Consider the following 27,038-nt stretch of genomic DNA (forward strand, 5'->3'; position numbering starts at 1 on the left):
TGGAAATATATTCTCTAAGCAGAACTTGTTGGAACACAGACTCTAATTCTAGGTTTCATAGAGATTGGAACTTATAAAATGAACCTTATTTTAAATATTCTTTCCTTCCTTTAGCATTTTTTCCCGTAGACTCAAATGTGATTTAGTATTTAATTTTATTTAGAATAGTTAATTCCATGGCTTTCATCTCCTGAATAAAGTTGAAACTCACCCGTAAAACATAGTGTTACATAAAAGTGTAAAAACAAACCCTGTTTCCCAGAGCCTTATAGACAGATTCAATTTTCCCTCAAAGTACTTTTATCTATGACACTCTTAGACCACATGGAAAAAAACTCACTGCAATGTCATGAAACTAGGGAATCTCAAAGCTGGAAAAACTCCTGGAAGTTAACTTGTTTAACCCCATAATGTAAAAGTGAAAACTTCGAAATTAACTTGTTGAACCACATCATTTTTTAAGGAGATGGAAACTGACACAAGGAGATGAAATGATTTTCCATCTCAGCTACTCAGTGGCAGAATGAGGACAGGGACTATGGTGTCCTGCTTCCTAGCCCAATGCTTTTGCTGGTGTACCCACTATTTCTCATCAGTCAAAACAAAAAGGATTAAATGAGATGAAAAGAAAATTTTAAAAATGACGATTTAGTTTTTTTGCTTAGTCATTGTTCTCCAAATGATCTTCCAGTAAGAAAGATACTAGTAATGCATGCCAGTGTAGAAGATATGATCCAAGTTTATTGCAAAAGCACATTGAAGGCCCAATGTCAAGAGTTTGTTAGCTTAGTTTGTACATGATGATAAGGCATAGAAATTTTATCTTGAAAAAAGCTGTGCAAGTTCTCACGGCCTTTTAAAAAATTCTCATACCATTTAAAGTATGTTCTAATCTCTTTTTGAAATTCTCTAGTCCTCTTGTGTTCTCTTGACAAGTTAATTCATTCCTGTATACTTTTGCTGAAAGCATTTCTCATCCTAAAAAAGTGAGACCTCACAGGATCTCCACGGTTTCTTAATGTATGCTTTTGGGAGACCCCACATCCTATATGATAAAGCAGATATACCTCTTGCTACATGCCACTCCTTTCCCCTCAACTTAAGAATTGTCTTTGGATCCTTATTGTTTTTCAAAGCAAGTAAAAATGCCCAATTTGACCTCCATTGCCCATCACAAATTGGCTTCACCTAATGTGTTGACATTGAGTACTTCTCCTAATATTTCTCTCCTTAGCTGGGTGGATCCTTCACCATCCTCCATTGAAAGTTTGCTTACTTCTGTTTCTTTTTTTTTTTTTTTTTTTAACATGTGTTAACTCTACTCAATGGAAAAGCCCACCCCCCACCCTTGTCTCTGTAGATAAATCCAAAACATTCCCAGATTAGCTGGCCTCCATGAAGCTTTTCTGGATTGAAGTTAAATTAATAATGCCCCTATTAAAAACTTCAACAACACTTATCCTACTAATGGAGTTAAATATATTCCATACTGCATCTTCTCCACTCAAACATGCTTCCTCTTGATTATAGTACACAGCCAATTATTTTCCATAATAACAATGAAAATTGACAACAATATATTAAGTTAAATATTTATATTTATTTGCATTACTTATCTATTCATGATCTTAATTGAATCATACAGCACCTCTGAGTTTGGCAGGGAAATTATTATTACATTTATGATTAGGAAATTAGGAGAAGTTAAATCACTATTAAATAGAAAAATTGGTATTTTATTTTGCCAAGTGTAACATGAAAAATGGGTTTGCTATGTTTTAATCTTCCTGATTTCCTCAATGAAATGACATTTTTTACTGCCTAAGAGTAAGATGTTAAAAATCAGGGGAAATGGAATTTTTGCAAAAACTCATATTTCCCTAGTTTGCCTCCTTCTAATGAAAACCTCAGGACCAGAGGAAAGTTTTAGGGTTTGTCTACTCCTATTATTCCATGACATATTGAATTAAAAAGACAGATAATTTAAGCCTTTTTTTTTTTTTTTACTTCCCACACATATTTTTCTTTGATACAAATCTACCTAAGGATAGGTTGTCCTGACCACCCATGTGGGACAGAAGGATTTATAGTAGAGCACATAGGAAAATGATGTTATATGCTGTCATTGCCTTCTAACAAGGGGGTAAAGAAGTAGGCAAGAACTTACATGTATATTCTCATGATGTTTAGCCTTTGGTTCATTTGCATTCAGTAATTCATAGAAATGGTTTAGTCCTGAAAAGATCACTCATGGAAGAACAAATATGAGCACAGTTTGGTTGCAAGGATAGTCTTTCCAGAATGATAAATACACTGTTGTTTATAAAATTCTAGACATTCAACACATACCACTCCTCTGCCAACCTGGAGAAGCAGTGACCTCTTTAAGTGTTCTTTGCTTCAAGGCTGAAGGTAGCCTGTGTGGGTGTGGGATGGAGAGGGCTATGAGCTAGAATATCAGGCTCTGACTTCCATGGTTGCCTGGGTATTTGACCTTGCCTGAAGTCACATCTGTGTTTAGGCTTTATAAACACCTGGCTATGTGTTAACATGGGGGTTTAAATTATCTGTCTCTTTAATTAGTCTGTCCCTGTGTAGCCTGCATCTCCTCTTTGGAGGTCGTTTTTGTCTGTTTTGTGTTGCTATAACAGAATACCACAGACGAAGTAATTTATAGTGAACAGAAATCTACTGGCTCATAGTTTTAGAGACTGATAAGTCCAAGGTCAAGGGATCAGCATCTGGTGAGGGTCCTTCTTGCTGCATCATCCCATGGAAGAAGATGGACAGGAAAGAGGGAGAGAGAAAAAGAACAATTGTGCAAGAGAGCACAGAATGGGTCCTGAGGTCATCCTTTGGTAAGAAGCCACTCCTCTGTGGTAGCATTCCTCCATTCATGAGGACAGAAACCCCCTCTCCTAATCACCTCTCACTAGGGTTCATTTGCCAAGCCTGATGCATTGGGGATTAAGTTTCCAAAGTCTGCTTTTGAAGGGACCTTTTCAAACTATAGCAGAGGTAGTTCTTAAGATAGATACTGGAATTTGCAATGTACTCATGGACGAACTGAACTATTTTTCTTTGCCTTTGCTGAAAGCTGTTTGCACTGATTCAGGCCCAACTCAAAGTATTTAAAGATTATTCAGCAAACTCATAATCAGCCAATTAATTTGGGGGTAATTTTTTTTTTTTGAGATTGCTTTGTCTTTAATCAGTATTCACTCTATACTTTTCCCCCTGAAACTGCATTTTTGGGGCTTCCAAAAGTGAAGTAAATTGGGCATATTCCACTGTGACATAAAAGAAATGAAAGCAAGCAGATATAGTTAGGGTTGTGGACACTCTATTTCCTTGAAACTTCAAGGTACAGAGCCATGTAGCACAAACCCTGCACTAGCCAGGACTCAGCCAGAAGGACCATCAGCTTGATCTACCCAATGTCCACCAACTCACATAGGCACAGTGATGTGGTAGATATTGCCCTGAACTGGGAAACAGAAGACCTAGATTCTGAAACTGGCTCTGTCCGTTCTCCATTTTGTATTCTTGAGTGAAATATGAGGAGATAAGACTTGGTAATTTCCATTCTCATGAGCTCTAAAATTCCTTGATGTTTTAGTCAACTTCTTTGTCACTGTGACCAAAAGACCTGACAAGAACAATCAGAGGAGGACAAGTTTATTTGGGGCTCTCAGTTGGTCTCAGTCCATAGATGGTCAGTTCCTTCTTTGGGACTGAGGTAGTCCAGACTATCATGACGGAAGGAGGTGGCAGAAGAAAGCATCTGGGGACATGACACCAGGAAACAGAGAGAGAGAGACACCTCTCACCACAGACAAGCTATATATCCCAAAGGCATGTCCCCAGTGACCAGACTCTACTAGCCAACCCCAACTGTCTACAGTTACCATCTAGTTACCATCTCTATCAGGGGATCAACACACTAATTCGATTAAGGCTTCTACAACCCAATCATTTCACCTCTAAACCTTCTTTTATTGTCCCACACACAAGCTTTCAGGGGACACCTCACCTCTAACACTTGGGTTTTACAATTGCAGAGTTTTGCCAGGACTTCAGGAACCCTGATGATGCTCTTCAACTTGAGTCTGGAATCACTGATCCATGAGTTCTGTTCCTTCCTAAGTCTCAGCAGCAGTCAGTTTGGATCATCCGTGGGCTTGCTGGGAACCAGCGGGATCTTGGTGGGAAGCCTTCCGTGGCACTGAATCTTTGCTGTTAATCTGCATATCTGGTGCCACATACTCCTGCTATGATGTACCATCAGAGACCCAAAGCAATGGATCCAATCAGTCATGGACTGAAACCTCTAAGGCTGAGAAGCAAAATAAACCTTTTCTCTCTAATAAGTTGATTATCTCAAGTATTTGTTACAGTAATGGAAAACTGACTAGCATAAAAAAGATACTATAAGATGATGAACTCCAAACCTAAGACAAATACCAGATTCAAAAAAAAAAAAAATCCTCTCAACAAATGAGTTTAGGTTTACTATTTTATTGAAATGTCCTCTATTGCTCAAAGATTAAAATTTCTTTCCTTCTCTCTCTGTCTTTAAGGACTGGGTATGTGGGGTGAGGAAGGAATGACTTGCTAAAAACAAGGCAAGAAATTTGTTGAAAGTAAGTCTCTATAGCTTTAAACTGTGACCATTCTAGCCTCTAGGGTTTTTAAAGCACAGCCCTTTTCCACATTCCAGAACATCTGTGGTTGAGTTTAAGTTCATAGGGATCTAGGACATTGTGCACCAATTTGAAACTTACAACCTATGCGCTCTTGGAGGAGATGTCTCCGTGAAATTATCTTCAGAGAGAGCCCACCCAAGTAGGCAAATAGTTGTTAATGCAAGTGAACTGCATGTTTAAAAATAAAAAATCCAGATTTCTATAAAGAATACTAGAACCTATTGGCCAGCTCCCTAAATCTATGTGAGTCTCAAATAGTTTCCTGACTTTGCACTGGAAGAACAGTGATAAGTTTGGGGTTTTTAACAGTGAGGTATTGAGAGTATTTGGCTCTCCTCTCTCCTCAGAATGGAGAGCCTGGTCCAGCAGATGTTTCCAGTTGTGCTAATGGTGCTGAGTTTTGAGTGGGGTATGGTGATGCAGAAACCCAGAGAATAATTTGAGAGCAGGCCAAACGTTGTTGCTTGTCGTTTACTATGGACCAAAGTGGAACTTATGCTAGATTTCTCCTAGAAAACACAGTCCACAGGAGGAAAAAAATCATTGTCAAAAGAAAATTCAGTCGTTTTGATACATGCGGTCATTAATACATGAGCTCTTTTCCTTTTAAAAATGGAAGGATGCCCTGATGTATCAACTTTTCTAAACTCAGAGAGCAAGTTCCTTTTATAGACGGATGAAAAGACGTGCTAATGAGACAATATCCTAAAAACACGGTGAGTATAAAACACACAGTTAAGAGACCTGGTAACACATCCAGTGTCTACAGAGAAGATGAAAAAAAATTTTTTTGAGCCGAATGGTATCGTATTTCTTCTGGGGTTTTCCTCTCTCCTGGAGTAGATGGGAACTTGAGGTTTTATCATAAAGGGATAAAATGGCAAGAAAGCATTTACTGGCTTGCAGTCATGGAGAAAAGGCATTCACATCTGTTTCTGGTATTCTGTTGAAGAATCTCTCCAGTTGATAATTTGGATTGGAAGCAAATTGGTTTGTTTTCATAGGTCCTTTTCTTCCAAGTTCAGATAAAACAAACCTATCCTGTGGGTCCAATGGTTTGCATTCTGAATTCTTGGTTTACGTGGCACAAAATCCCTCTATTATATTGCTAACACATTATCCATCTTGAAGAGAACAAAACAGGGTAAGTTTTAGCAGGATTTACATTACATAAACTCCCACGGATGGCTACACATTGTGTGTGTGTTTATGTGGGTGGGTGTGTGAAATTAGAATTCTTATGGATTTCTAACATAATTCTTTAAATTTTATATTAGCTTCATGTGACTTGTGCCTGTTCTAGTTACTATGACTTCTTGCTTAAAATCCTCTTCCCTATTATTTATCTAAGAAGATAAAAATCAGGAAGCAATCCAATGAGTAAAGGTGATGACAAAGTTCTCTTGGGATAAGGTGGCTAGTATTCCTTTGATTGATTTCTACTTCTTGAAGAATATGGATTATTTTTCTCTTTTTTAATCCATCAATAATTGATGAAGACAAAACCATATGTAGGCAAGTTTTTTAAGGTCTCAAGTTATCAAGGTTTTTTTTTAAAAAGACAAAATCCCTCTCTTTACAGGGTATTAAATACATTTTAAATAGACAAATGCAAAAGTTAATTAAAAAGTGCTACAAAGATGCATTTAATGAATAAACACACAAAAATGTGCTAAATACAGCTGTTTATTAGTATTGGTGATAGGCTAAATGATTGGAGCCAAGTAAAAGAAAGCTAGAGAGATAACAGGAAGTAGTATTTTTCCAAGGACTGTTTGAAAAAAAACAAAAGGCCATATTCTAGGGAAAAGAGGACAATGTCTTAGATGAAAGATGCTTTAAGTAGTACCTAAGTGATCAGAAAAATTGTCCTTTTTTTTTTTTTTACATTATTCCTGATGAAATTCTGCTGCAGTTTTCTACTGAATAAAGTATAAAATGAAAATGTCTTACAAAACTATTTCAAAATTAAATGAAATTGTCCAATATGGCTTTGGTTTCTTCAATTAGATTTTTTAAAAAAGATTCAAATTGGCTAAATGACTACTCTTTTGAAGTGACAGAACTTTTCAAAATCTTTGAAAAGATAATTTTTGGGAAGTTCTTATACAAGACTGAAAAATGTGTAATCATTTTAGGAAAAAAAAAGTTGTCTCTTTGTCTTTTCCCAAGGCACAGTAATATAAACAAGTAGCGGATTTCCTGTATGGCCTAATGAGACATAAACACAGATAGTGAAAGAGAAATGAACACCAGAAAACATTGTTTAAAAAAAATCACATTATAAAACTGATGACATTCATAGATCCATAGAGTTATACTGTCTGGGATTTCTGGGCTTTTCCATTTAAAAAGAATGTGAAATGGCTCAAGCCAAGAGCTGCCTGGTTGGCTGTCCACCATTTTGAAGTTGTTACCACCTTGCCGTATGTCAACTCAGCCCTATCCTTCCTCATATTCTCCATCTTTCCTCTATCACATATATGTTCTGTTTTCTATGGAAAGAATTGATCCTTTGGATAGTAACAAATAATTTCTTTTAAATTTCCTAAACTTTAGAATCTAAAGAACCCAGCATAAATAAAACCAGTTAAAAAAAAAACAATAAAAGAAAAGGAATTTTTTTGACATGGTTTTATAATAAAATTCTACTTCTAATTGAAACTGATCAACTCCATTTTTTGTTGAAAAACAATAAAACAAAAATGCTTTAAAACTAACAAAGGAAAGATTAAGTGGACAAAAGAGCCATGTTGTGATTTAAATCTGAAATTGCTGGGAAGAAACAAAAGCAGTTGGTGTTTCAAACAAGTTGTATAATATTTCTGCCTTTTCCTCCGTCTCATCTTTGATCCATGTGAATTGCTTTATATGGGCAAAAAAGTTGAGTCAGGAGCTTTTAACTGATTATTTTTCATCACTTGGCATTTCAGAGGAAGGAGTAAATCAGAAACCAAAACTGCTATCAGAAATTTATTAGATAAAAAGAATGAATTTGAAATATGCTCTGGGTTTAATAAACTCAGAGAACACAAAGGTCTGAAAATACTCATAAGGACTAAGAGGCCCACCTAAAAATGCACAGAATTTGCTGTTAGACTTAGGTTAAAAATTACTCACAAAAAAATCACTCACTTGATTGTGAGTGATTTAGTTTTTAACCTTACTACCGTGGAGTAACATAGAAATATAAAAATGATTAGAAATGTAGAAATTAAATTTATAAATGAAATCAGTCCATCAAAGAGTTTGTATAAATAAGGAGGGCTTTGGGGAATGAAGAGGTACTCTTAAGTCTCAAGTTGTGTGTTCATCTCAGTGTTGCCTCAATCCTCATGTAGCAGGGATCTGAAGAAGAGAGGACTCAAATAGGGATGAGATTCCCCCCATCTTGGAGTCAAAGCCAAGTGGGTCCCTCCTCAAGGAAGGTCAATCACTAAGAGTCCTTACAGAGGAAGGGACCCACTGCAAAAGCCACATTGAACTTCTGAAAATAATCTTGAAGTTTCAAAACATATAATAAACTTATGTTAAGGTAAAACTGCCCGTGGATTCTATCATTTTTGTTACAAGAAAAGCACTGCACTAATTCCTATTGGAACAATTTCAAAAGATTAAAGAGGCAGAGAGTTAAGGTAACTGTCAGTGTTCAGGCTGGTCATACTCTTTGTAAATGAGTTCTTCTGTTCTCTTATCTTTAAATAGTGAATTTCTTAATTTATAAAATACTTATTAAAACAATATTCTTACATTTTGTGAAAAAATACAATACTATAGAAATGGATGGGCATCTTTTAAGAGAAACTTAAAGAGGCATAAGGTAGAGATACATTCAGTGGTCTTGCCACCATTTATTTAATAATTTTAAGTTTTAAGAAAACTTTTAATAAAACTTAAAATTTATTTAAAATTTTTGAAATTTATTTCAAAATTATACACTGAAATAAATTTACGTTGTTATGGCTTTATTCATTTTGCAGTGTTTTGCCTGCTTTAAGAAATTCCTGGCTGATTGAGAAATCTAAAGGCTTTAGAATTTTACAGAGATGAACTTGAGATTCAGTTGCCTCACTTCCTGGTTATATGGGCTTTGACAGGTTGTTAACTTCTTTAAACCTCAATATTTCTATCTATAAAGTGGAGATAAATAAGATGTTTGGATATTATGATAAAGAGCTAATTTACTGAGTATTTTATAAAGTATACGAAAGGGAATCTATAAATATGTCCATATTATAAATTATAAGGATGCAATTTTAAAGTAAAATGGATATTTTCAAGCTAATATTCTCTAACACAATCAATTTTAAATATATAAGAATATTATTTTAAAGTGAAAAAAATTTGCTAAAGGGATATTGAAAGCATTCTTTAATACACTAGATTCCTAAGGCAACAAAACACAATAGATGAATGCAGTTTTTATAAATAGAGCATAGAATAATGAGGAATTTTGAAATTGATGTAGGAAAACTGAATATTGAGAAGAGAATGACATTTCTCTCCTCTCTCAATAAAACGTTGCATCTTTTTATTGCTTTTTTTCTGTCAGGACCTAGGGTACATTTAACCATGAAATAATATGAAACATCAAATTTAAAATGTAGTAAAACTGCCCTGAATATTGTCAAAGTTATAACCTGAGTCACTCAGAGGATAAGAAATTTTACAATGCTTAAAAAAAAAAAAGTGGCTTTGCCAATCCAGTCCAATCCAAAATACTTGGGAAATGTTCCAGATGATGAGTTTTCATGTATTAAAACAATACACTCAGAGTATGAAATTTAATTTATGGAAATGATGGCAACATAAAATGTATGTACACTGAATTAGGACTGATTTTTTGCTGAAGTTCATTTAGTAGGTTGGCATAACTAATGTGGACCTTTTTCACTGGGGAGAACCTTTGCTTCATGACTTTGTATATAAAATAATTCTTCCATGGTGGCAGCTCACTGGAGGCAGTATCCCTAATTATAGAGATGGCATTCTCTTTTGGGGGGCATGCAATCCTGTGATTTTTCATTGCTAATTAAGGTAGAGGGAAGGCCTTAGGCAATACCACATTTCATAGTTCTTTTTAAATTTTTGACTCATAACTAAATTAGCCTGTTGGAGAAAAATCCCTACCTCTTTCATTTCTCTGATAATGATGGTAATAATTATCATAAATAATGAGGAGGGAGAGGGAAAGAAAGGAGAATAAAAGAAAGGAGGAAGGAGAAGAAGAAGGAGGAGGAGGGAGAGAAGAAGGAGGAAGATAGAGCCCAAGGTCAGGCTGCCCACTCATGACAAAGGATCTCCCTGAGGATAAAGATCCTCAAAATTTAAGCTGTGTGAGGACTGCTTTTAAAATGCATATTTCTGGGTTTCACGTCCTTATTCAATATGTCTGAGGTACAGCCCAGGAATTTACCTTTAAAATACAATCCCCCATAGGAACTTGGGGTGTGGCTCAGTGGGTAGACTGCTCAGAGATAGAATGCACACTGAGATCTGGATTTGATTCCCAGCACCGTGATAAATACTTACATACATAAATAAATAAAATGTGAATCCTAGGTCTGCAGACAGTACCTTAAAACAATGCTGCACTATTTTAGGAAATGAAAATTATTTTTAAGTCAGCTCCTGAAGACAGCCACTGAGCATCTGTCTGTGGTTGCAACCCTGCTGAGGGCCATTGCACACCTCATAACTGCGGACCCTCTGGTCCTCCTGGACCCTTCTCCAAAGGTCTGTGGCTGCACTACCTATCATCAGCACAAGAAGAACTACCTTTCCTCTCGTGCCCTCCCGCCCTTTCTCTTGTTTTTTTTTTTTTTTTTCTCTTGCCACACCAAGCTATTATAGGAAGAGGAATCCCAGACAGCAGCGAGGACTGGGGTTCAGGACTCACAAAGGGAAACTAACACATAGGCTGTAAGACAATTATAAGATGGTTCTAAGCTCCTTTGCAAAGGAAATGGGCCCAGATTAACCCTCCTCAGGTGATCCCGTGTAGACAGATCCTGGTTCCTTCCTGTCCACAGACTTCTCCAAAAATGTGTGGACTTTTCTTTGGATTAGATATACATCTCTCCTAGAGGGATTTGGGTACCTGATGACTGATTCTTGTTCCTTAGTCTAACACTCTCAAAGATGCAGGATCCCCAGAAATACATTCTTAGTTTCTGAGATGGAGTAGAGCCGTGTAGGCTGGTTGGAGTGGGGCGAGTGAGGGGGATAGCCTGGTGTCTGCTTTGACACTTTAGGTCTAGATCCTTCAAAGTGCCTCAAAGCAGTTGTAGGTGCAGAGAGACCAATTTGCCTAGTTGTCAGAGCATGTATGTATACCACAGACACCACGCAGGGGCATGTGTGCACATAGAATTCCCAAAGATACGCACGTGGAATCACGCAGACATTACAGTCTAGCTTCTAGACCCCTATGGAAAAAGAAATAGAATCTCTGTAAGCACCTACGACTGCACAAGATTGAAATCCAGTAGGGTGATGCCAGGTGGTCCCTTTTCTGATTGGGATTTACTCAGGGGCCTCCCTGCATTTACTGAGGGGCCTCCTCATCACCAAGCCACCTACTCAGGGTTAGCAATGTAAAGATCCAGCTGAAACTTGAAAATTACCCGTCAAGGCACATTCCTAGGCTTGTTGTGAGTGGAAGAGACACAGTATGGAAGGACTGTGATCTTCTTGCAGAAAGAAGTCCTTCAGGGACTCACATTTCTTGTCCTTGCTACAAACTCTTTATATTTCTTTAGTGTTTTTCATTTTATTATGTATTGTTTTAATATATTTTCATAATTACTATACAGTGAACTTGACTTATTTTACTGTAGAGTTCTCTGAATTTTAACCATCACCACAATCAGGAAATCAAGCGGTTCCAACACTCCCAACACTAACCTCATCTCTGCCTTTGTAGCCAAAATTCATGAACAGGCTTATATTTGAATATAAAATGTCATTTCTTTTTAAACTATGTAGAATATGATGGCTGAGTCATTGGAGAAGAATATATTTAAACTCACAAGCAACTAAGAAAATATTTTTCTGAATGGCTGTACCGTTTTGCCATGCTCCCGGCAATATATGAGCATTCTGTACTCCCCTCACCACCACGTGGGATGGTCAGTGTTCTTCATTTTGCTGCTCTAATAGGTGTATCGTGTAGTTCCTCATCATGTTAATCAGCACTCCTCTAAGGCTGCGGACATGGTTCTTTTCTTCTATGATATCTTTGAATATATCTTCCACTGCAGATTGTGCACTGTCCATTTCAGGGAAATCTCATACTATTATCCTCTTATATCTTTGTTATCTGTATGTATTATTTATTCTCTATTTGATTTTTCATTGGCTTTCACTGTGCTTATTGCAGACTTTTCTGTATGTAAATCAATTTTCCAGGGTGTTTATTCAGCATTTGTCTATTCATAGTTAATTTATTTTTAACTGACAAATAAAAATGATACATATATTGTACATTTATACTGTACACATGATATTTTAAAATATGTATACACCATGGAATGCTAAATTGAGCTAATTAACATGTGTATTACCTCACATACTTATTGGTTTTTGTGGTAAGAACACTTAAAATCTATTCTCTTGACTTAAAATCTCTCTGTTGACAATACAGTCAACCCCCTGCATCTGTAGGTTCCACATTTCTGGCTTCAACCAACTGTGGATCAAAAATACTGGAAAAGCTGGGTGCAATGACACATACCTGTAATCCCAGCGGCTTGGGAAGTTGAGACAGGAGCATCGAAAGTTCAAAGCCAGCCTCAGCAATGGTGAGGCACTAAGCAACTCAGTGAGACCCTGTCTCTAAATGAAATACAAAATAGGGCCGAGGATGTGGCTCAGTGGTCCAGTGCCCCTGAATTCAATCCTCTGTATAGACTTTTTTCTTATCACTATTCCCTAAACAATATAGTATAACAACTATTTACAAAGCATTTACATTATAGTAGGTATTATAAGTAATACAGACATGTTTAAAATGTAGAGGAGGATGTGTGTAGGCTATATGCAAATACTATGCCATTTAATATAAGGGACTCAGTGGTTGTGGATTTGGGTATCTGCAGGTGGTCCTGGGCCAAATCCCCCAAGGTTATTAGGGACATCTGTACAGCCAACCTGAAAAACATGGGTCTCTTGAACTATGTAAAATAGCTCTCTTGCACGGATTCCTCCTCCTAACTGAAACTGTGTCCACTGGCCAGCATCTACCCCTTCCCCACTCTCCTGCCCCAATCCCTGGTGACCACCATTCTACTCTCTACTTCCATCAGCTCAGCTTTTTAGATCCCACATGTAAGTGACTTCATACAATATTTGTCTTTCTGTGCCTGGCTTATTTCACTTAACAACATGTCCTCCAGGTCCATTTTTTCTGTTTTGTATCAGATATTCAGTATTCAGTATTTGTTCAAATATTCAGTATTCCATTGTGTACATATCCCACAGTTTCCTTATTAATTGGTTCATTGATGAGCACTGAGTTTCATTCCATGTCTTGTTATGATGTATTTTTTGTTTGTTTGTTGTTTGTTGTTTGTTTGTTTGTTGCAGAGCTGGGACTAAACCCAGGGCCTCAGGCACGCTAGGCAAGCTCTCTACCACTGACCTACTTCCCCATCCTGTATCTTATTTATAATGAATGAGGCTGCAAAAAGTGTGGAAGTTCAAATAATTCTTCAATAAACTGATTTCCTATCCATTAGATATAATCAGTTAGTGGGATTGTTAGTCTAGTAGTTCCATTTGATTGATTGATTAATTGATTGCGGTGCTGAGAATCAGAACCAGTGGTCTTGTGCATTCTAGGTGAGTGCTCTACCACTAAGCTACACCCAGTCCCGATATTGCTATTTTTAATGTTTTGAGGAAACTTCATGCTATGTTCCTTACTTATTTATTTTAAACACTAGGTTTGTTGAGGTATAATTTACTTACATTAAAATTCATCCTTTACAATGGTACAATTGTACTAATTTCAACAAATATATACAGACATTTAACTACCACCAAAGTCAGGATAGATTTTATGTTGCATATAGAAGAGTTAATCTCCTCCCCCAACCCTCACTCTCTTGTAACCACTGATCTGATTCTGTCCCCTATAGTTTTATTTACCCCAGAATTTCACATGAGCAAAATCATATGTTAGATGATGCTTTGGTCTGTGTTCTCTGACTTAGCAGAGTGATTTGGAGATTTAGCCACATAGTTGCTATCTATTTATCATACATATTTGAACTGTTTCTAGTTTTTGACTATTATAAACAAACTACTATAAACATTCAGGTAAAAGTCTGTGAAAATGTGTTGCTATTTATCTTGGATAAATATCTTGGAGTGGAATTGCTTAGTCATATGGTAACTATATGCTTAACTTTAAAGAAAAAGCCTAATGCTTTCTAAAATGTCTGAGTGGCTTTGGATTCTCATCAGCAGATAATGCCAAATCCTCTTTAGCATTTGATATTTTCAGTTAAAATGTTACACATTTAACTAGATGGGCAACAGAATATTACTACCATTTTAATTTGATTTTGTCCCAATGATTAATAATGTTAAAATATCTTTTAATTTGTTTATTATCAGTATGTCTTCTTTGATGAATAGTATCTGTATATCTTTTTTTTTTGGTGAATACAGTCTTTGGTAAACATTTGTTCAAATTATTCATCTTTAATTTGGTTGTTTGTCTTCTTATATTTTGGATTCAACTTAATTGGAAATATGTTTTTCAAAATTTTATTTTTCTAATCTATTGCTTTTCATTTTTTGGGGGGGAGAGTGGCTTTTACAGAGCAAAGGTGTTTAATTTTGAAGTCCAATTTTTTTTTCTTTTATGGTTTGTCTCTTTTGTATTGAATTTAACAAATGTTTGCCTAATCCAAGGTCAAAAAGATTTTATCCTATGATGTCTTCTAGAAGTTTTATTTTTAGCTCTTACATTTGGGACTACAGTCATTTTCAATTAGTTTTTCTATAAAACATGATGTAAACATATTTTTCTTTTGCATGTGAGTATCCAATTATACCAACATCATTTTCTGAAAAAATATTATCTGTAAACAGAGAACAAAGGTTCTTGACATCTTTACCAAAATTAAGTTGATCACATATATTTTTATTTTGAGGCTCTATTTTGGGTGCATATACACACATTATATATATATATATATATACAAAAATTGTGTAATTTTTTTTCAGTTTTAAATATTATTGCTAGTGTGTAGAAAAGCAATTAATTGTTACATATTGACCTCTATGTCTGTGGTCACGCTAAACCCACTATTAAAGCATTATTGTAGTATTCTAGTGAGAATTCACATCATCTGTGAATAAAGACAGCTTTAGTTCTTCAATTACGATCTGCATGCATTTCAGTTCTTCCTTTATTCTACAGACAGGGCCTTCTGGGACATGCTGGATAAACATGGCAAAAGCCTGCATTTTTGCATTGTTTAAGATCTTGAGAAAGCCCTCAGTCTCCTCCGTTTTGTCTAATGTTGGAAGCAGTTTTCTTATACATGTCTTCTAGCAATTGAAAGTCCACTTCCATTTCTAGCTTACTGAGAGCTTTATTTTAAAAAAATCAAAAATTCATATTGAATTTTGTCAAATGCTTTTTCAGGATATTTTGGGACAAAACTTGGGTGAGTGAAGGTGTGTGTATTTTCTTTTTCATCTCTATTCTTCATAATATCTTCAACTAATAAATGGTAAACATAAGTAAAATGTATCTTTGGGGTTCTGTGGCTCCTCTAACAAGTTAAATCCAAGGAGAGTCATTGGAACCCCAATTTACACCCAGATAGTCAGAAGCACAGGTCACAACCTGGGGTTTGTGGTGGGCATCTGAAGTGGGGGCAGCCTTGCAGAACTGAGCCTCAAACCAGTGGGATCTGATGCTAACTCCAGGTAGACATCGTCACATTGAATTGAGCTAGAGGACCTCCAGCTGGTGTTTGCTGCAGGACTGCTGGGTGTGTCTGTGTGTGAGGGGGGTACTCCTCAAACATCTGGCCCAAGAAGAGTTTTGAGTTAAGTGTAAGAGCAGAAAAAAAACGTTGGCTCTATTTTTTTTTTTTTTTTTTGGAACAGGAGAATTGAACCCAGGAGTGCTTCACCACTGAACTATATCCCCAGTTCTTTTTATTTTTTTAGACAGGGACTTGTTAAATTGCTGAGGCTGGCCTCCAACTTAAGATCCTCCTTCCTCAGCCTCCTGAGTTGTTGGGATTACAGGAGTGTGCCACCACACCAGGTTTGGTTTTCTCTATCCTAAATAGTCTTCTTCTTCTTTGCTTATCAGTCCTATCACCAAGCCTACTGCCCAAGAAACAGGCCCGTGGCCAATATTGATTCCATTAATTTCAAGCATCTGCCTTGGGCTTATACTAATACTCAATGTGTGTGTGTGTGTGTGTGTGTGTGTGTGTGTGTGTGTGTGTATGTGTGTTTTGTTTGTTTAATACTCTCTTTATATGTTACTCTAGAAAACTGGGGGCATATAATAGGATCATATGGGAAATAAGAACTGAAAAGATGAGAGGACAAATGGAGAAATCTCACACTATTTCCTGTCATTATTGTACTTTCATCTCTTTACTTTCTCTCAACTCCAATCCTGATCTTGTCATAATGTGACCCTGTCTCAGTGGAATGAGCAATGGTACTGCATTGACTTGGGATGGTCGTAGGACACGGGAGCAGGTGGAGACAAGGAAGAAAAACAATGGGAAGGCTGGGCATATATAGGGTGGTGGCAGAGCACCTGCCTAGCACAGTGAGGCCCTGGCCAGTATCCCCAGGACCAGGACAAACCAAACCAAGCCAAAACAATAGGAAAAGGAAAAGCTGGTTCTTTCACAGTCTCCTGGGAATTAAGTCAGTTATCTATTTCAATCTCATTTCCTGAGCACCTTACATCCATTTTTCTCTAGGTCTCTATAGAGGATCAGTCCTATATTCAAAGCTGGTAGACCACCTACTCCAGGCTCTTCATTCTAAATTAAGGCTCCTAGACCCTCATTTATCACTATAAGCTGAACACGTATCAGATGCCTGACCCGTGAATGCTTGCAGAGTCAGTGAATGAAACAAGGCTGGAAGTGCTAAGTCTTTATCGGCCTACCCGAGTGACAGACCCCAATAGGGGACTGTTGTCAGTGCTCATTGTCCCCCACGTCCTCTATTGTGGTTACAATCCATTTGTCCAGAGAAATCAGTTGTTTTTGGAAGCTACCCTTTGAAAAGAGCAGAGTTCTTCGATACATGTCATAGCAACATTTTTGAGACTGATCTTCTGAGTAAGAACTAATACAAAGGTCACGGTGACAATGACTGTCACGAAGCTGCCACTGCTGGCAAACAGTCCTCCAAGATGAAACTGCTCATCAGGAAACGTCAACTTGAGAGGGAGTGACGTCTCCTTCCATTTTAGTTCCATGCTGCCCTTTAACAGGCTCCGGAGGATCTCCTGCCAAAGAATCTTCTTAGGTCCTCTTCTTCCAGGGAGAGCTTAACAACGTCCTTCCTCTGGTCTCAGAGCTCTTTGTACGTCAGCATCACTGAAGCCAGGCTAGTAGACCGTGCTTTGTTAATATCTTCCAGAAACTGTTGTAAGGTCGCCAGGCATCTTTATGAGAATAGCTTAATGTGGATTTCCAGACCTTATTAAAAAAAAATCTAAGATATAATTTACCTACAGTGAAGTTAATGCACACTTCAAGTAAATAGCTGGATCAAATTTGACACACCGACATATCACACATTCTACCAAGTTACAGAACGTTTCTGTATCTCCAGAAAGTTTCATTGTTCCTCTCCCAGTCACTCCCAAATGCAGAAGCAGACGTTAATCTTTTTCCTTTCATTGGTTGTTTTCTACTACTTGTCTTAGAACTTCATATAAATGAAGTCACACACTGAATCTATTTTTTTGTGCCTGGATTACTTACAATCTTGTTTGAGATTTAACTACATCCTTAAGTATCCAGTAGTTTGTCCTTTTATGTTGCCAAGTAATATTCCATTACGTGAGTATTCCATAGTTTCCTTATTCATTCTTCAATGGACAAACCATTGAGTGATTTTTACATTTTGGTAGTTATAAGTAAAATTGCTGAGAAATTTTATTTACAAGGTTTTCTATGGATATAAGTTCCATTTTTTCTCAATAAATAATTGGGAGTAGAATGCTGGGTCATAGGATAGATGTATATTTCACTGCTTAAGAAACTGGCAATTTTATAGAGCAGTTTAAAACTTTGTTTCCATATCACTAATATAAAAGAATTCCAGATAGTCCACACACCAAAATTTAGTGTTGTCAGTCTTTTTAAATTTAGCCATTAGTAGTTGACATAAAATTCTCTGGCAAATAATCATGTTAAGCATATTTATTTACTAGATACACACACACACACATGCAGACACACACACACACATGTGTGTGTATATATATATATATATAAAGACTCTTCACAATTGTGTGTATTTATATGTACATATATATATACGGATACATTATATATATTTTAGATATTATATGTTTATATATAATTGTGAAAGGTCTTCCCAAGTCTTTTGCCATTTTTCTAATGTACTTTTCTTCAATTTGAAAAGATTTTTTTTTTTTGGTAATTTTATTATTGACTTTGGGATTTCTCTATAGATTTAGGAAACAAGGCTTCAGTCATTGATATTTAATGTGAATATTTTCTTCTCCTCAGTAGTTTTCTTGGCTTAATAATGACAAGTTTTAAGTCTGATGAAGTCTAATTTATCAATATTCTCTTTTATATTTAGTGCTCCGTATATATTTTCTAAGAAATCATGACTTACCCCAAAGGTGAGGAAGACACTCTCTTTTAGAAGCCCAGCTTCTTTATTTGAGTGAATATCATTTATGATCTGAGGAAGAGATATTATTTTTCCCGTGTAAATATTTAGTCGTTTCAGCATCATTTGTTATAAAACTTGCCTTTCCCATGGATTCCCTTGGTACCCTTGTCAAAAATCATTTCACCCAATATGTGATAGATACAGGACGGGTGTGGCTGTGAGGGGTCCCCCAAAAGCTCATGTGTGAGACAGTGCAAGAAGGTTCAGAGGAGAAATGAGTGGGTCAGGAGAGCCTAAACCCAATCAGTGAATTAATTACCTGAGGGGATTAACTGCAGGCAGATGGGTTGTGGCTTGAGGAGGGGTGCATTGGGGCATGTGGCTTTTATGGTATATATTTGTATCTGGAAAGTGGAGCTCTCTCTCTCTCTCTCTCTCTCTCTCTCTCTCTCCTTCCTGATCATCATGTGAGGCTCATCCCTCTGCCACACTCTTCTGCCAAGATGTTCAGCCTCCCCTTGAGCACCGTGGTATGGAGCCGGCCTTCTATGGAATGAGAACTCTGAGAGTGTGAGCCCCTAAGTAAACCTGTCCTCCTCCTTGACAGCTGTTCTGGTCGGGTCCATTAGTCACATCAGAGAAGAAGCTGGAAAAAAAAAATACTTTTCTGGGCTCTCTATTCTGTTCTCCTATGTACTTGTCTACCCTTTTGCAACATTTGATTACTGCGGCTGTATACTCAATCTAGAATTAGGCAATATGGACCATCTGACTTTATTCTTCTTTCACTATTGTTATGTAAATTCTAGTTCCTTTTAATTCCTATATTAGATTTAACTTGTCATGTTCTTAAAAAATAAGCCTGCTTGGATTTTGATCCAGATTGCATTAGATCAACACTTTGATTTGGACATAAATGCATCTTAACAATAATAACTCATATTCCATGAATATGGTATATAGGTTACGGATTGAATTGTTGTCCTCTCAAAAGATATGTTGAATTCCTTGAATTCCTAAACCAGAATGTGACTGTTGGAAATAGGAGCAATGTAATTAGCTAAATTCATAAGTGATCATACTGGACTAAGGAGGTACCTTAATCCAATAGATAGATAGATAGATAGATAGATAGATAGATAGATAATAGATAGATATCTTGGTATTTTTATAAGTGGAAACAGACATATGGGATGATGTCTGATGACAGAGAAAGAGGTTGAAGTGCTGATGTTCCAAGTCAATGAATGCCAAAGATGTGTTAATTTTTTTTCCTAAAATAAATGAACAGAACATGTTTGTCCTCTATTTACCTTTGGGACTGAAACTTCCTGCTAGATCATAAAATCCCTCTACTTGCCTCCTGCCTGGGAGGAGTGACAAAAGAGATCTCTGGAGACTTGGTTCTTTGCTGCTTTTGATACCAGAGACTGACTGATGCGGGCTGCTGTCTAATGGAGTGTCTTCATAGAGTCTTCGTGGATTGTCTTCTAATGGAGTTTTTCTGAGCTGAACTGTTACTATTCCTTGCTAGTGTCACTAGCCACCAGACCACTGCTCTGTGATTTGCCTTAAACACTTCTAAAATCTGGGGACAGAGAGCCCTGTTGCAACTTCCTGTCCACAGGTGCGATAGTGCAGTTAGTTCTCCAATTAATCCCTTGTTAGTTTTTTCTCAGTCTTTTTCTACTCTCTTCTTGTGTCAAGTTCAGGCACAAGTCCTCTTGACATTTCTTTACCACTCTGTAGTAGAGTCTGGGGCTTTGATTTCCTCAATGTTTCTGGTCCTCTAAGATTTATCTTTTTTTTTTTTTTTAATGTGATCATATACTATGTAGTTACTTAAAAACAGAAAAATAGAAGAGTCTTTTTTTTTTTTTAATCTCTAGGGTTTTGTATATGGAGAAAGATGACATTGTGTTTTTTCCATTGAAACCAAAATGTGTTTCAAAAAATATCGCCTATTTCCAACCTGATCCAGGGATATTTTCAGGGCACCATCCAGGCTGTGCCCGGTGGGCTGACTCCCAAGGATCAGAGTGGGCACACTGATTTGTCTTCTAAGAATTGCATCAGAACTCAGAGATCAAAACCCGTTCTGAAACCTGAAACCACTCTACCCATATTATTACCATCTCTGTTCTCTTTTTTCCTGAGAAACATGAACAGTCTAAGTTTTGGCCATTAGTAGTTCAAACAGTGCAACAAAATATGGAGTTGACAATTAAACTCACCTATAGTCCGCCTCACTGTTACCTTCTCCTTTCTGGATGTGTAGTGATATCAGTGTTCTCAGTTCCTCACACCGCTCCTGGGTCTTACCTGACTGTCTGTACTCCCCTCCACTGAACTCTGACTTTCTTTAGAGCAAATCAGAGGGAAGGGGCACTTTTGCATGCTATCTGGAAACAATAGGTAAAATTGCCAGTGAAACATACTTTATCAAAGAGCGTTGGATGGAGGTGAAAGCACAATTTGCTTACAGTTAAATTTCTGGCTCAGTGCTCTTTACAAACTATTTCATAATGGAAAACAAATGTGTTTTTGAATGTGAAACAAAGGGAGAAGTTACAAACTATTCCCCTAATTAAGGAATGGTTATCAAACATGTGGTGTTTTTCACTGTAAATAAATCTAGGAGATACCTCACTGAGTTGTATTTATTTGTCCTTGCATATCTTGGGTGAATTTGTCTGTGGCAAATAATGAAAATGTATATATATATGACTGGAGGTTGACATTGACTTTCTATTTTTACATAGTGATAATCATGATCTCGTCTCATTAACATTCCTACAAACTTCAAACATACAGCGAGACTGTGTTCCACTTCATCGGAGTTTTTCTACACATGGCATGGCCTTTGAAGTTAATTAGAGCCCTCCATGTTGAAGCAAGATGGAGGTTAAATGTGAAAGCAAGTCCTGCCGTCCACAACCTGTGATAATCTCCACTGCAGGATCAGACACATCAGTCGCTGAACTGAGAGCTCTGTGCACAGGTCAGTTCTGAAGGGCCTTGTACTGATTACAAGACCACAAAGAGCTGGTGACTGTGGATCAACACAATGACCCAAATGGGAAAGGCAAATTTTTTTTGTTTCTCTATGACCCTTGTGAGTATTTGACTGGGAAATAGAAAGGCATCAGAAAACGCTCATTCACCTTTAACCTACCTCAGAATGATACCCACTGTAACAACGATTTAAAGCCATGAAGTATTTATTAGCCCATTCCTCCATTTCTAAGTATTTACCAAACATTATCACATATTCCTTCAAGGAAATGATTGCATCTCCAACTACTAAATCATCTTTCTAATTATATTGGGTTTTGTTCTTTGATCAATAGTTTGTCACGTGGACAGATGCTGACTAGTTATAAAACAAGAATACTTTCATCTTGGGCTGTTATTCATGAATTCTTCAATAATAATTTTTGAGCATATACTAGGTTGTGAGCACAGTATTAGTCCCTGGGAAAACAATGTTAAACAAGCAAAAGTAGTCTTTTGCCTTGAATGAAAAATCAGTAACCATTTGTGTGGTGTGTGTGTGTGTGTGTGTGTGTGAGAGAGAGAGAGAGAGAGTGAGAGAGAGAGAGAGAGAGAGAGAAAGAGAGAGAGAAATCATACTCTGGCATTTTTGTGATAAAAATATATTTTGTAGCACTTTAACTAAAGACTACTTTTAATTTTATTACTCTTAATATGTAAGTGCTTGTAATTTCGAAGACTCCTTCTTACATCATCTCCTTTAATTCTTTCAGGAAGCTTAGGAGACAGGTGCCTTTCTTCATTTTGAGCTGCTCCAGAGTTGGAAGGTCAAAGTATCTTGCCCAGGGTCAAATACTTAGTGAGGTGGTAGTTTGGTCTGGGTTCATTGGAAGAGAAGAGCAGATTTATGTCTTTGATGTTTAGGTAGATGTTCAAATGGATCTCATTGTTCACACTCATGGTTAAGCAAATTCTGAGTTAGAATACCATTACTTCATAATCAATGCTCAAATCCAATTCTGCCTCAGTGTGAAGTTTATCAACTCTATTATAGTGCTCTTTAAGGTGAGAAGCATAATTTGCAAAACTTTCAAGTCTCATGATGATTGAAATCTTATTGCATTAAGTGGGTTCTAACTAAGAAGTACAGAAAAAATGACTCTTTTCTCAAAATCTTGCTTTCTTGTTGACATTTGGGGACCCTCATTAGGCAGAGTGTGAAGAGAAATAGCACCAAGTCACACATTTTCTTGAGCATTTAAGGAAATATTGATTGCTTTGAGTTTCTTGGTTATTTATTATTATTATTGTTGTTGTCGTTAGTTTGCTGTTGGAAAGTACCTAAAGTAGACGCTTATCAGGATAGATGCCAGCATATGTCACTCTGATGGACTGACGTGAAGTTCTGGGTGGGGTACTCCTGTGTCTTCTGCTCCCCTTGTTTTCCATACCCCATAGTCTCCACACTGACCTTAAAATGTTTTCATTTGTGTGTTTAAATGTCAAGAGAGCTGAAATTTGCATGACGTTGAAGAAAATAATCTCCTATACTCTGTTCCTAGATGTACATTTATATTAAGCATCATGAATTTATAGAATTAAGGAAAGCTTACTGAAAAGAGTTGCAAAGGAAAATTTATATTGTCTCATGATTTCATAAGAACTTGTCCGGATGCTAAGTCTAAGATTTGAAGATTCTTTAAGTATGTTGTCCATGCAATATTCATAAACCTTTCATAGAGCAAGGAAATGCAGTTACTAAATAAAAATATTGCTTTAAACTCCAACATTTGAATTGAATAAATACCATTAGCTATAAAGTAATGGTTTCCTAACCAGGAAATTTGCTTTAACCATGAACCTGAAAGATGAGTTTAATCTGAGCATCTACCTAATAGATAAATAAACATTGAAGACATAAACTTCTTTGTCCAGTGAACCCCAAACAAACTGCTACTCATAAGTAGGCTCTAGGGTTGGTGGTAGAATCATCACCTTAATTTTGGCAGGGGATGGTCATAGGGGAGGGAACCAACCTCTTTCTTAGGCTAATACACTGTTAAGTGGACCACGACTCTGATACTCTTCCATTCTGTTCTGCAGCTTCCATTAAAATGACCATTTTAACAAATGTTTTCTCTGGAACCGAGAAATCTATCTATCTCATTTCCCAAGACTCAGTCAAATCTTCCTTTTCTTAATACAAGGCAATTAACTCTTGCAGCAGGAATTCCATACAGCAGTAGTCCATTTAACATTTGACAACTTAGGTATGATTATTTGCTTATTGGATATTCCTCTTCCTCATTATTCTAGAATCTCTGTCACTTCAAGGCAAGATGTTTTTGTTTTCTCACAATTGATGCCTGCCTAGAAGAATACCTAGGGGGTATTGGGGAAACAATAAATATCCATGGAATAAGTGAGCAAACCAGGACAAAGATCTGGAAATGATTTTTGTGTCTTTCGTAAGTTTAAGTGATCCTCTAGACAAAGTTATTGAGTGCATATCAAGCCCTGTATCAAGCACTTTTGTGCATCATCTAATTCCATCCTAACAATATCTCGAGACTCTAGTTGCCCTAGTCTTAAGCATGAGGATGTGGGTTGAGATGGATCACCTCACCTGGGAAAAGGTGGAGCCTCGCATCCTACTGAACTCTGTGTGGGTATCACGGTCACACTCACCCTGTGCACACTGGTTTCCTACACATTGTTTGATCTAGGGGTATTCTGTGAGCCAAGAAGTTTTAATAACATGGAAAAATAATAATACTGATTTTTAAAAAGGAAAACAAAGGATTCAAAACTGGTCCAGACAATTTTTAAGGTTTAATCACCAGACCTAAAATCAATAAGATGAACCAAGGTTTGCCTTAATTTTTTTTATTTTTATTTTTTTAGTTTTTAACTCTCATCATCACCTGAAGTACATCCAGGGCTCTCCTTTACTTATTAGTCAAAGGGACATACCCCAGGCTTTTCTAAGACCTTCCAATTGGTAGCTATCACCTTTGGGAGGTTATCAACAGCATTCACTTTACTCCACAGAGTCCCACTTTGGATAATGAATCTCATCATCTTCTTCTTTGGGACTCTCTTGACTTCTACCTTCCAGAAAGTTATGTTGCTTAGGACCCAAACTCTGTTGTTTGCTTGCTAGGAACTTTGTCTTACTCCCATACTCTATTACAATTCCTTGCCCCTAAAGCATGCTCTCTATTTTCTTTCTCCTTGGCCAATTATTCTATTCCATGCTCTGCTTGACTTCAAGTTCTGTTCCTCACAGGTGTCACATACATGTTTTAAATGAAGCCTCTTAAGACACACAGATTTTTTTAAAAATCCAAGGTTCAATCCACCCTTCTAATGATACCAGGTTATAGCACCTTAACATGGCGGCTGCCTTGGACACATCCCCAGTTTTCAGAAATTGCAGGTTTTTTGCTCTTATTGCCAAAACTGTGTAAGCCACTTTTCATATTTAGGAGAAGGGGTTATGTCTCCTCTTCTGCAATAGGGTCATTTCTTCAGAGTTCCTTCCATTTTAGGCTCACCATGGTCTTGCAAATGCCTTTGGCAAACATTGAGTTGATGCTTGGTAAATCCACTGGTTTAAAGTGTTACCCACTGTTACTCAGTGTTTGTTTCTTCTGGAAAGAAAAGTCAGATTAGCATATCACATTTATGTTTCTTTCCAACTGGTGCTCTATTGCATTCTGTTCTGCGTACTCTAAAGTTTGGTTCCAGTGTAAATGAGTCAAACAGGCTTCTATCATGATTCCTTATGACACAGCAACTCGTTTGACCCATAGATACTTTATTATTTTATTCAGTGTTTTCTAGACAATATAAGCAAAACAGTTAACTTAGAAATTCAAAAGAGGTTTATCAGACGAAAATTTTTTTTATTAAACCAAAAATTATGTGCCTAATGATATTGTTTTCAAAAGAAAATAAATTTTCGTATGCAATAAAGCCTCAATAAACTAATGTTTGAAAAATGCTGATTTAAAAACACACTCAAAATTCTCTGTCACTTCAAAGGACACGTTGTTTCCCAAACTGGAAATTTTATAGTTATTATGACAAATTAGCTCCTTTTATCACAAATTTATTATTATTTTCTCTTCTTTTTCCCAGGTCAGATTTGAGGATTTTTAAATCAAATTGGTGGCATCTTTTAGCCAAAATGTATTTTACAATCTCTTCTATTTTTTAAGCTATTTTAAAAAAGAAAAGGCAAAAAAGTTGTACATTTGGGTTTCTCTGTTCCAATTAGATGGATCAGAAATCAACGCAAATTAGAAGGATTTGAAGGAGAGAAACAGAAGTAGTTGGTGACTTAAAAAACAGCGAAGTCTAACTTTGTGTTTTCCTCTCACTGAAAATTTGGAAGTGTGTCTCTACTGTTTTGTTAGTTTCAAAACCAGGTAAGGACTGGTATAGACAGTGTCCATCAAAGATTTCCCAGCCTCTCTGGCATCACTGGGGACATGTTAGAAATGCAGTCTTGGGCTAGATCCCAGAATACCTGAATGAGAAACTGCAGAGGTGGGGCTTGGCAGCCTGTGCTGTGACCACTCCTCCAGGTGACTCTGAGGCTAAGTTTGAGAACCATTGCTCCAGGATGACAGTACCGAGCCAGGTACTGTGACTAGGCAAGGAACCAGGAACCATGATTTCAGATAATCATTTTATGTTCTAAACTTCATATCCAGACTCTTTTTAATCTAACTCTGTTCTCAGGCCCTAATGCGCCTCCGGGCTTCTTTGTATACATTGTGGAATTAAACACATTTTCTTAATCATGGTTCTTGCAAGCGGTGATATTGCCCCATATGCTACACTTGGCATGGGCCTATTGACACTTTAGTTGTCTCAAATGAGCTGGCACTACAGGGATCTACTGGAAAGATGACCAGGGATCTCAGAGTGCACACAGAAGACACCACAACAAAGGATTATCTGGCTCCAAATGTCAATAGTCTTGAGATTGAGAGACCCTGCTCTCTGATGTGGAGCAAGGATTTTTTGTCTATACCTTATACTGGGTGCTGTAGTTATTCTGAAACCTTCTAAGACTTTGGAGATTCCTAACCATCAGTTGGCTAATAATTGCAATCAGGAACATTCTCTACATAGCTTCATCTTTCACCCATATTTTCTCAGAAAGTAAATCTTGCCTTGTTTGGGGAAGGTCTAGCATTTGTGTACACCCTCACGAAGCTCTGCCAAGCTTTGAAGAACCAAGACAAGGGTCCTGCGCAGGCTTCCCTAACTAGCTGGCAATCTTATTGGTGATGTTGTACACAGGCAATGCCAACCAGATGATTTTACCATAATCAAGATTTGTATGAACATGACATTTTGTTTATTCTGCTGCCTTTTTGTTCTTTTGATTCATAAACAGCAATAGAGAGTGGAACAATTACTCTTTCTTGTTGCAGACACAGATGTGTA

This window comes from Urocitellus parryii, chromosome 10 (genome assembly GCF_045843805.1).
Source record: "Urocitellus parryii isolate mUroPar1 chromosome 10, mUroPar1.hap1, whole genome shotgun sequence".
Taxonomy (NCBI): Eukaryota; Metazoa; Chordata; class Mammalia; order Rodentia; family Sciuridae; genus Urocitellus; species Urocitellus parryii.